Raw genomic sequence first — 14357 nt, 5'->3', positions numbered from 1 at the left:
CTTCAGCATTTTTTTTAGTACAGAATAGGATATTATTAAAGAATAATGTAGACCAGGGGTCTCAAACTCGGCCGGGTAAATGGGCCGCATATAGAAAAAATGTGAAGTAGACGGGCCACTTTACGTTCAAGTTTGATACAATACAAAATTATTGTTAATCAATTAGTTATTTGAACTACTATAATAACACTGCATTACTATAATAATACTACATTACTATAATACTACATTGCTATAATACTACATTACTGTAACAATACTACATTACTATAACAATACTACATTACTATAATAATACTACATTACTGTAACAATACTACATTACTATAATAATACTACATTACTGTAACAATACTACATTACTATAACAATACTACATTACTATAATACTACATTACTATAATAATACTACATTGCTATAATAATACTACATTACTGTAACAATACTTCATTACTATAATACTACATTACTATAATAATACTACATTACTGTAACAATACTACATTACTATAATACTACATTACTATAATAATACTACATTACTGTAACAATACTACATTACTATAACAATACTACATTACTATAATACTACATTACTATAATAATACTACATTACTGTAACAATACTACATTACTATAATACTACATTACTATAATAATACTACATTACTGTAACAATACTACATTACTATAACAATACTACATTACTATAATACTACATTACTATAACAATACTACATTACTATAATACTACATTACTATAACAATACTACATTGCTATAATAATACATTACTGTAACAATACTACATTACTATAACAATACTACATTACTATAATACTACATTACTATAATAATACTACATTACTGTAACAATACTACATTACTATAACAATACTACATTACTATAATACTACATTGCTATAATACTACATTACTGTAACAATACTACATTACTATAACAATACTACATTACTATAATAATACTACATTACTGTAACAATACTACATTACTATAACAATACTACATTACTATAATACTACATTACTATAACAATACTACATTGCTATAATAATACTACATTACTGTAACAATACTTCATTACTATAATACTACATTACTATAATAATACTACATTACTGTAACAATACTACATTACTATAATACTACATTACTATAATAATACTACATTACTGTAACAATACTACATTACTATAACAATACTACATTACTATAATACTACATTACTATAATAATACTACATTACTGTAACAATACTACATTACTATAATACTACATTACTATAATAATACTACATTACTGTAACAATACTACATTACTATAACAATACTACATTACTATAATACTACATTACTATAATAATACTACATTACTGTAACAATACTACATTACTATAATACTACATTACTATAATAATACTACATTACTGTAACAATACTACATTACTATAACAATACTACATTACTATAATACTACATTACTATAACAATACTACATTGCTATAATAATACTACATTACTGTAACAATACTACATTACTATAACAATACTACATTACTATAATACTACATTACTATAATAATAATACATTACTGTAACAATACTACATTACTATAACAATACTACATTACTATAATACTACATTACTATAATAATACTACATTACTATAATAATACCACATTACTGTAACAATACTACATTACTATAACAATACTACATTACTATAATACTACATTACTATAACAATACTACATTGCTATAATAATACTACATTACTATAACAATACTACATTACTATAATACTACATTACTATAATAATACTACATTACTGTAACAATACTACATTACTATAACAATACTACATTACTATAATAATACTACATTACTGTAACAATACTACATTACTATAACAATACTACATTACTATAATACTACATTACTATAATAATACTACATTACTATAACAAAACTACATTACTATAATAATACTACATTACTATAATACTACATTGCTATAATGATACTACATTACTGTAACAATACTACATTACTATAATAATACTACATTACTATAATAATACTACATTACTGTAACAATACTACATTACTATAACAATACTACATTACTATAATACTACATTACTGTAACAATACTACATTACTATAATACTACATTACTATAATAATACTACATTACTGTAACAATACTACATTACTATAACAATACTACATTACTAAATTACTGTAACAATACTACATTACTATAATACTACATTACTATAATAATACTACATTACTGTAACAATACTACATTACTATAACAATACTACATTACTATAATACTACATTACTATAACAATACTACATTGCTATAATAATACTACATTACTGTAACAATACTACATTACTATAACAATACTACATTACTATAATACTACATTACTATAATAATACTACATTACTGTAACAATACTACATTACTATAACAATACTACATTACTATAATACTACATTACTATAATAATACTACATTACTGTAACAATACTACATTACTATAACAATACTACATTACTATAATACTACATTACTATAACAATACTACATTGCTATAATAATACTACATTACTGTAACAATACTACATTACTATAATACTACATTACTATAATAATACTACATTACTGTAACAATACTACATTACTATAACAATACTACATTACTATAATAATACTACATTACTGTAACAATACTACATTACTATAACAATACTACATTACTATAATACTACATTACTATAATAATACTACATTACTATAACAAAACTACATTACTATAATAATACTACATTACTATAATACTACATTGCTATAATGATACTACATTACTGTAACAATACTACATTACTATAATAATACTACATTACTATAATAATACTACATTACTATAATAATACTACATTACTGTAACAATACTACATTACTATAACAATACTACATTACTATAATACTACATTACTGTAACAATACTACATTACTATAATACTACATTACTATAATAATACTACATTACTGTAACAATACTACATTACTATAACAATACTACATTACTAAATTACTGTAACAATACTACATTACTATAATACTACATTACTATAATAATACTACATTACTGTAACAATACTACATTACTATAACAATACTACATTACTATAATACTACATTACTATAACAATACTACATTGCTATAATAATACTACATTACTGTAACAATACTACATTACTATAACAATACTACATTACTATAATACTACATTACTATAATAATACTACATTACTGTAACAATACTACATTACTATAACAATACTACATTACTATAATACTACATTACTATAATAATACTACATTACTATAATAATACTACATTACTGTAACAATACTACATTACTATAACAATACTACATTACTATAATACTACATTACTATAACAATACTACATTGCTATAATAATACTACATTACTGTAACAATACTACATTACTATAATACTACATTACTATAATAATACTACATTACTGTAACAATACTACATTACTATAACAATACTACATTACTATAATAATACTACATTACTGTAACAATACTACATTACTATAACAATACTACATTACTATAATACTACATTACTATAATAATACTACATTACTATAACAAAACTACATTACTATAATAATACTACATTACTATAATACTACATTGCTATAATGATACTACATTACTGTAACAATACTACATTACTATAATAATACTACATTACTATAATAATACTACATTACTGTAACAATACTACATTACTATAACAATACTACATTACTATAATACTACATTACTATAATAATACTACATTACTATAACAAAACTACATTACTATAATAATACTACATTACTATAATACTACATTGCTATAATAATACAACATTACTGTAACAATACTACATTACTATAATAATACTACATTGCTATAATAATACTACATTACTGTAACAATACTACATTACTATAACAATACTACATTACTATAATACTACATTACTAAAATAATGCTACATTACTATAATACTACATTACTGTAACAATACTACATTACTATAACAATACTACATTACTATAATAATACTACATTACTGTAACAATACTACATTACTGTAACAATACTAATTACTATAATAATACTACATTACTGTAACAATACTACATTACTATAACAATACTTTAATAATCCTACATTACTATAATAATACTACATTACTATAATAATACTACATTACTGTAACAATACTACATTACTATAATAATACTTTAATAATCCTACATTACTATAATAATACTACATTACTATAACAATACTACATTACCATAATACTACATTACTATAATAATACTACATTACTATAACAATACTACATTACTATAATAATACTACATTACTATAACAATACTACATTACTATAATACTACATTACTGTAACAATACTACATTACTGTAACAATACTACATTACTATAACAATACTACATTACTATAATACTACATTACTATAATAATACTACATTACTATAACAATACTACATTACTATAATAATACTACATTACTATAACAATAGCACTAGGTTTAAACTTAATGGAAATTTGCGAGTTTACTCCACGTGCTTATTTTAACAATCCAGTTTTCCAGTTTAAAGAGGCTCTGTCACCCCATTTTAAGTGCCCTATCTCCTACCTAAAGTGATCGGCGCTGTAATGTAGGTAATAACTGTTTTTTTTATTAAGAAAAACAATCTATTTACACCAAGTTATGACCTATTTTAGCTTTTTTCTAATGACTTTCTTAATGCCCATCTGGGCGTGTTTTTACTTTTGACCACGTGGGCATTGTGGAGAGGTGTATGACACTAACCAATCAGTGACCAATCAGCATCATACACTTCTCTCTCTTCATGTAATCAGCACAGCGTGTGCTGTCACTTATACCCACATTAACGTTACTGAAGTGTCTTGAGCGTAAATAGACATCGCTTCCAACCAGGACGCGCTGTCTATTAAACACTCCCGACACTTCGGTAACATTAATGTGTGTCACTTACTCGAGATCACGCTTGCTGTCATTTACAGCGTGATCTCGCTAACGTTAATGTGGTCAAAAGTAAAAACACACATTAAAAAAGTCATTAGCATAAAGCTAAAATAGGTCATAACTTGGTGAAAATTGATTGTTTTTCTAAATAAAAAACACTGCTGTTACCTTCATTACAGCAACGACCACATTATGTAGGAGATAGGAAACTTATAATGTGGTGTCAGAGCCTCTTTAAGTGTCGCTAAATGCAGTTTGGCTGCTCAGTTGGCAGCCCCAAGAATATCAAGATTGGGTAGCTTTTTAGATAGTGCCAAAGTGCCCTCTGTAGATAATGCGCCACACCCCCCTATAGTGACTGACACACACACACACACACACACACACACACACACACACACACACACACACACACACACACGCGCTTCCTCAGAGCAGGAGACCCGGAGCAGAGCGCTAGTATAAGCTCTGCTCTGGGACATCATAAAGGAGTACCGGCGCACTCCTCCTTCGGCTTGCTCTCACCTCTCCCGAGGGAGCTACGGTACCCAGCGGGCCGCAGATGACAGCCTCAGGGGCCGTATGTTTGAGACCCATGATGTAGAGGCTCTTTTGTATGCCTTGTGTTTACCTGTTTTAGTTGATGTTACATTTATGTATTGATTGTCATCTTGGTTCTCTCCTCCACTTGGATATGGTTCCCCTGACGCCTCATGCACACGACTGTTGTGCCAAACAGGCCGTTTTTGACATCCGATTGGCACTCGATAGTCTTCACGGACCCATTCACTTTAGCGGGTGAATCGGGTCCGTGAAAAATGATCAGAGTCTCCGATCCGAGGAAAGATAGGACATGTTCTATCTTTCCCCAGATCACTGACGGGACTTGGCCGGCGCACACTGTCGTGTGCATGAGGCGTAAGGTCATAAGAGTCATAAGGGTCCTATTTGAGTCCAGCAAGTGATAGATCACTGACATAGAACGTCTGTCCCCTAATTGCAGTCTCACTGTATCATATGTGATGCAGCTTCACATTGCTCTCCCTGCCTTCTGCTAGTGATAGAATTCTGTCAGCTCTTACAAGCAAAGAGCAGCATCTCATAGAAATACACTGGACTCTGCACATAGAACTCACAGATTATATAAACAGTTAGGGTATGTTCACACGAGGGCGTCCGTAACGGCTGAAATTACGGGGATGTTTCCGCCTGAAAACATCCCCGTAATTTCAGCCGTACCGGCATGTGTAGGCGCTTGAACGCCGCATCCATTACGGCCGTAATTAGCGCTGCTATTCATTGGAGTCAATGAATAACGGCTCCAATTACGGCCAAAGAAGTGACAGGTCACTTCTTCTACGCGGGCGTCTATTTACGCGCCGTATTTGACAGCGGCGCGTAAATTACGCCTCGTGTGAACAGACAAACGTCTGCCCATTGCTTTCAATGGGCAGATGTTTGTCAGCGCTATTGAGGCGCTATTTTCAGACGTAATTCGGGGCAAAAACGCCCGAATTACGTCCGTAAATAGGCCGTCTGAACATACCCTTAGTGTGAGTCATGGAGGTTTATAACTCTGCAGTTAATTATTACACATTTATTATATTATTTATTAACTTGTAGCATATTTCCTATTAGACTATATACTAGCCATTAGTGCAGCTGTCAATCACAGCTGTGCTGTGTGATCACTAATATGTTCATGTATGTCAAGGTGCGAGAAACACCTTACTGATGACATACATGCATATCACAGTGTGCTATGGGGTCAATGCCGTCCTGTTTCAGTAACCATGTCGATACATGTAATTAACACAATATGGGATATTTATCAAAACTGGTGCAAAGGAAAAGTGGAGTTTTTGCCTATAGCAACCAGATTGCTACTTCCATTTTTTAATGGACCTCTGAAAAATGAGAATTGAAATCTGTTTGGATGCTGTTGACAAGTGCTCCACTTTTCCTTTGCACCAGTTTTGATAAATCTCCCACATTGAGGGCAAAAAGTTGAATTTTAAAGCAGAGTTAAATTGAATGGGCATAAGAATGGGGCTTCATGGAAACTAGAAGTCCTGGTGACAGTTTAAAAGATAACGCTGACTAAAATTTAAAGAGAGATAATAAAGAAGTTAAAGTGTAACTAAACTTTCATACATTTTTTTAAATGTTATAGGGACAAGTCAGAATTTTTCATCAGCAGGGGTCCGAGAACTGAGACTCCCACGGATCGCTAAAACAAAGCGGCAGAAGCGCTCGGCTGAATCGCTGTGTCACTTCATTTCTGATCGGCTCTGCTTTTCTTGGAAAGTCGAGCGAGCGATGTATTGGCTCAATATAAAGGTCTGTGAGTCCACACCGCTTGCTCGGCAGCGAAAACTTTCATAAATTGACCTGCAGTGCGCATTTTAAAGGGTAGGAACACACTAGGCGGAAACAATGTGGATTTTTTCCGCAAAGGATTTCATTATGGAAAAATCGACAGCGTTAAGATTTGAAAAAAGCATATCAATTTATCCTGCAGAATCGCTGCTTATCTGTTGCGGGTTTTCACAATTGAATTCAATGGGGAGGTAAAACCAGCAACAAAGAGTTGTGTTGCGACTTTTGCAGTGGAAACGCTGCGATTCTGCTGCAAAAATTGCAAGAGAGAAAAAAACACAAAAACTATTTTTTATGTAAAACTAACAAAAAAAAGCTTATAACTTACCCCCCCTGCCGTAGCCCTAGAGATGTGATCCTCTATTCTGAGCGCAGCCCGGCCTCCGGGCTGTCATGCCCATGGCCGCAGGCCGTGAGGCTCACTCACCTCCTGACGCACGCAGCCATGGATCTGCGAGCGCTGGCCCCAGTCTCCTCCTCAGCGCTAATTTCCGCTCACGCTCGAGCCTGCTCTTAAAGTGGCAGTGCGCGCACCGAACTTTCATGTTTAATTAGCCCATAGCACGCTGGACTATAAGGGCTCAGCCCCTTCCTCCCACACCTGAGCGTTGTTGTTGTACCCTAAGTTTGTCTATGCAAATGATCTCCTAGTGTTTCCCAGTGTTCCCTGCTCCTGTATCCCATGCCATCCTGGTCAAGTGCCGTGCTAAGCTGAAGTCGTGCTGTGCTGTATACCACACCTGACGTCTACCTGCTGCCTAGTCCCAGCCGAGCCTGCCTTGCTACTGTCCGAGCTGCCAATGGTACAGTATACGAACTATAGATGCCATACCGCCAAGGCAGTATAGCCCAGTGGGTCCACGAACCCAACGTGACACTGGCATGACGCTTCATCCCATGTGACTGCTGCAGCCAATCAAGGCCAGGCTACGCCAAGAAGAGTGACACGCATTGCCATGACTACGGCCAGGTAAGTATAAACTTTTTATTCCAGCAGGTTTTCACAGCGGTCATGCCATCCAAAAAATTGCACCACAATTTGTTTAGTTTTTTCGGATGGAATACCCTGCGGCTACTAGGGCGGATACGTGGTGTAGTTTTACACAGTGTAATAACGGGCTCATAGACTTCTATTGGCCACGGGTACCTTCCCGTTTTCTTACGGGAAGGTGCCCGTGCCGTTGAAAAAGATAGAACATGTCCTATTTCAGGTCGTAATAACGGCACGGACAGCCCATAGAAGTCTATGGAGCTCCCGTAATGACGGGTGGCTACGTGTGTGCACCCGTCATTACGGGAGCGTTGCTAGGCGACGTCAGTAAATAGTCACTGTCCAGGGTGCTGAAAGAGTTAACTGATCGGCAGTAACTCTTTCAGCACCCTGGACAGTGAATTCCGATCAGAATATACAGCAGCCTGTGGGAAAAAAAAAAGATGTTCATACTTACCGAGAACTTCCTGCTTCCTCAAGTCCGGTCTCCCGGCCGTTGCCTTGGTGACGCGTCCCTCTCGACATCCTGCCAGACACCCCTGGATGACGTTTCAGCCCATGTGACCGCTGCAGCCAATCACATGCTGCAGCGGTCACATGGACTGCCGCATCATCCAGGGATGTCGGGCTGGATGTCAAGAGAGGGACGCGTCACCAAGACAACGGCCGGGTAAGTATGAATTTCTTTTACTTTTACCTCAGAAAGGGCTGCCACTTCTCTCTATCCTGCACTGATAGAGAGAAGGGGCTGCCAATTAGTGCAGTGTAATTTTACATCGAAAACATGCCCGTAAATACGGGTGGAATACTGGTGACACCGGAACCATATTTACGGGCACGGGTCCGTAAATACTGGTGCAAAACGGGTCGAATACGTGTGACACCAGACCCGTATTTATGCCAGTATTTACGGGTGGGAAAAAATACGGTCGTGTGCATGAGGCCTTAGTGTGTTCAAATCAGCTTGCAATTCACGAACATCTTCCATAGACTGAACATTACTATATAGCTTGGTGTCATCTGCAAAAATAGAAATAGTGCTATTAATCCCTTCCTCTATATCATTAATAAATAAGTTGAATAATAGTGGTCCCAGCACTGAACACCGGGGTACACCACTTATTACCGGGGACCATTCAGAGTAGGAATCATTGACCACAACTCTCTGGATACGGTCCTTGAGCCAATTCTCAATCCAATTACAAACGATACTTTCTAAACCTATAGTGCTTAATTTACCCATTAGGGTATGTCCACACACAAAATAAAAAACGTCCAAATATTTTCAGACGTTTTTTAAGTCACTCGCGTATTTCACTGCGTTTTTCATGGCCGTTTTTGGAGCTGTTTTTCTAGAGTCTATGAAAAACGGCTGAAGAAGTGGCATGCACTTCTTTTTCACTGCGTTTTTTTTACGCGGCCGTTTTGTAAAATGCCGTGAAGAAAACGGCCCAGCGGAACAGAACGCCGTTTTTCCCATTGAAATCAATGGGCAGATGTTTGGAGGCGTTCTGATTCCGATTTTTCTGCCTTTTTCGGGACATTTACGGTCCGAAAAACCGCCAAAAATAAGCCGTATGAACATACCCTTAGACGTCTATGAGGGACAGTGTCAAATGATTTTGCAAAGTCCAAAAACACTATAACCACAGCGGCCCCTCTGTCTAGGCTTCTGCTCACCTCTTCATAAAAACAAATCAAGTTGGTTTGACAACTTCTGTCCTTAGTAAAACCGTGCTGGCTGTCACTTATAATACTATTTTTTGTCACATAATCCTGCATATGGTCCCTGAAACATTTTCCCCACAATGGATGTTAAGCTTACTGATCTATAATTACCCGGGGAAGACCTAGAGCCCTTTTTTTGAAAATAGGCACCACATTTGCCCTCCGCCTGTCCCTTGGCACTATACCAGTCACTAGAGAATCTCTAAATATTATGAAGAGGAACAGAAATAACTGAACTAAGCTCTTTAAGAATTCTAGGGTGTAACCCATCTGGTCCCAGGGCCTTGTGCACATTTATTTTATTTAATTTAGCTTGGACCATATCTACATTCATCCAATTCAGTATATCAACTGATATATTAACAGCACTGGCACCGGCTACATCAGCTGCTCTTTCTTCTGTTGTATATACAGAGCTAAAGAACCCATTTAGTAACTCGGTCTTCTCTTGATCCCCTGTGACCAACTCCCCATTACCATTATCTAGGGGTCCTACATGTTCAGACCTTGGCTTTTTTTAATTTATATATTTGAAGATTTTTTGGGGATTAGTTTTACTATCCTTGGCCACCTGCCTTTCATTTTGGATTTTTGCTGATTTTATTACCTTTTTACAGATTTTATTAAGCTCTTTATATTTTACAAAGGCTACAGCTGTACCCTCAGATTTGAATTTTTCAAATGCCCTTTTTACAGAAGGTGTAAGCCATGTGGGGTTTAATTTTAGTCATTTATACTGGTTACCTATAGGAATAAATTTTGCACTATAATTACCAAAAGTAGATTTTAAGATCTCCAATTTATCATTTGTAACATTATTTCTTCCCAGTCTATGTCTTGAATTGCAGCCTTCATCCTGGGGAAATTGGCCTTCTTAAAATTAAATGTTTTTGCCCTCCCAGCCTGTGTTTGTTTTTTACAGTATAGGTAAAATATAACTATATTGTGATAACAGTTATCGAGGTTTTCACGAACATTGACGTTCCCAACAAGCTCTGCATTATTAGAAATGACCAGATCCAGCAGAGCTTCACCTCAAGTCGGGTCTTCCACAAAGTGACCCATAAAATTTTCCTGCAACAGGTTGAGGAACTTTCTCCCCTTCGCAGTTTGAAGCCAAACCATGACCACTATTAATATCCCGGTAATTAAAATCTCCCATTATCACTACAGTACACGCCTGTGCAGCCCGCTCCATCTGTTTATATAGCTGATCTTACATCTCCTCAGTTATATTAGGGGGTCTATAGATTACACCAAAAGTAATTTTTTTCTGTTTACACCTCCCTTTGTAATTTCACTCACAATCTTCACCCTCTGTCTCTTTCACACTCGCCTTCATATCACTTCTCACATACAGACATACACCACCACCTTCAGATCACTTCTCACATACAGACATACACCACCACCTTTCCTATTTGTCCTGTCTTTCCAAAACAGCGTAAAACCCTGTAGATTTACAGCCCAGTCATGTGAAGAGTCCAGCCATGTTTCAGCAACACAAACTAGATCTATATTTTCCTCCAGTACCAAGGCCTCTAGCTCCCCCATTTTGCTTGCTAGACTTCTGGCATTTGTGAACATACACTTTAACTTGCCTTTCAATTTTTCATTTACAGTAGCAGAAATGTGATTGACATTATTTGGGCATTTTTTGTTTTCATTGCGGTTTTGTAACAAAAGGATCTCCTTATCCAGTCCTCTCCCCACACCAATATAGTTTGACCCCTCTCTAACCTTACTACCCCTTTATTTTCTACATTGACCTCCCTCCTCAGCTCAAGTTTAAATACTCCACCACCCCAGCTATAATTCTCTCCCCCAGCACAGACAGCAGACCCCCTTCCATTTAGGTGCAAATCTGCAGAATACAGTTTGTACCCCAATGAAAATTCAGCCCAGTGCGCTAGGAACCCAAAGCCTTCTCTACACCAAGACTTAAGCCATGCATTTAACTCCCTGAGCTCCCGCTGTCTTTCCTGTGATGCGCATGGCACAGGCAGTATTCCTGAAAATACTACTTTGGAGGTCCCTCCCTTCACCTTATAACCTAATTCTTTAAAATTATTCTTAAAGCTCCTTCACCCACCATTTATTCTGTCCTTGGTTTCCCACATGGACCATGATAGCTGGATAATCCCAGAGCCTTGGCACCAGGGAGACAGCAAACTATTTCGGTTGAGGCGGTCTTGGCGACAAATTATTCTATCCGTCTTCCTGATTATAGAATCCCCTACAACTAATAATTTTCTTGCCTTACCTGCATTACCATCCCGCCGACTAGTAGCTGGGCTGTTCTCCCGGCTGTTAGGGAGATCACTATAGACTAGGGCTGCCATTTCTGAGACAGACAACCTCACATCATCACCCAATTTGGCTATTTTGCTTGGAATAACAGAAACAGGATTGGCCTTCCTTTTCTTGGACCCCTTTCTACATTAACCCAGCTACTTGCCTGGTCTTGCTGACCCATGTCTTCACCCTCTAGCTCTACCCCCCACTAACTGCTTGCTCAGTGAGCAGCATAATCCGCTCAAGATTGTCTATCACCCTCAGTGTTGCATTCTGCTCCTCCAGATCTCTAATGCGAGCTTCCAGGTGAACAACATGCTCATCTGCCACAGAGGTATTCACCCTTGAACTACAGCTACATATGGAAAACTGTGCACTGAAGAAAACCTGCAACCTTGCTGTCCATTATCCCAGTTACAAAAAAAACAACTGAACTCCTCAAAATTTATGCTGCATATTCTGTTGCTGGTTTTCCCTATTAAATTCAACAGGGATATAAAAGCCATAACAATAAGACTTTATTCACACGAACATGTTATACGTCCGTGCTATGTGCATGATTTTCACGCGCGTCACCCAGACCTATGTTAATGAATGGGGCCGTTCAGCCTGCCGGTGATTTTCACGCAGCGTATGTGCGCTGCGTAAAACTCACGACTTGACCTATACTTGCCCGTGTTACGCGCAGCACGCACCCATTGAAGTCAATGGGTGCGTGCAAATCACACTCGGCAGCACATCCAGGTGCCACGCATGATTCACGCAATAGCAGTAAAACATAATGAAAACAGAAAAGCACCTCGTGCTTTTGTTTGTAAACATAAAACGAGTGCCATAATGATGCCGGCTGTGCAAAAATCACACAGCCACGCACCATATACAGATGCCACACGGACCTTTTGCGCACGCAAACCGGACTCCTTCCTGTGAAGAAGGCATTAGCCATGTGTTTCAACAGAGGGACGCATCACCAAGACAATGTCCCAGGGTAAGTATACTTTATTTATTTTATATCAGAGAACCTGCACCACAGTTTAGTGGGTTTTGAGGCAGAATTCGCTGTGGGTTTTAAGCTGAATATGCTGCATACCCATAACAATTTGGGAGCATCTTTGCTTAGGTCTCTGTTTTGTGATATTCCTCTGTTATTAGTCCTGGAGTTACCATTCCCCTTGTCAATAGAACATGCGTCAGAAGTAGGGCTGCACGATGCATCAAAACTTCGATACTGTTTCTATACTCTGCATCCCCAAACGGTTCGATACCGTTATTTCGAAACTTAGCTGCGCAGCCGCACAGCTCAGTATTGGAACACATGAATGTATGAGAGCGAGGCTGTGTGACACAGCCACTGCCCCGCTCCTGATTCCTGCTAACAAGTGCACGGTGTCAGGATGAGGTAATGCAGCCGGCGCTGCGCTAATGATCTGCGGCACTGAAGACAGAACATGGCGGGCGCACTACAAGACACCCATGTTCTGTGTTCAGTGCCTGAACAGCCGCTCATTAGTGCAGCGCCCGCCGCATCTCCTCATGCTGACCGCGCACGCACTTCCTGGCAGAAGCGGCGCAATGGCTGTATTACACAGCTGCAACCCCGCTCTATAACGGTGGAGATCAGAGAAACCTCTCCTCTCCGCCGCTATTCTCCTGAATGCTGCGATCACAGCGGCCTGCAGCATTCAGGGGAAAATGAGAAGGGGGGGAATGCCCCTTGGATCACGTCACAGGGAATTCCTGTGACACAATTGCGGGACATACCATATATGGGCAGACAGTCCAGGCTCCATTGAAGGACCCCAGGGCTGTCTT

The sequence above is a fragment of the Rhinoderma darwinii genome, chromosome 2, assembly GCF_050947455.1.
Source record: "Rhinoderma darwinii isolate aRhiDar2 chromosome 2, aRhiDar2.hap1, whole genome shotgun sequence".
NCBI classification, from domain to species: Eukaryota; Metazoa; Chordata; class Amphibia; order Anura; family Rhinodermatidae; genus Rhinoderma; species Rhinoderma darwinii.
This window is presented reverse-complemented; position numbering follows the sequence as displayed.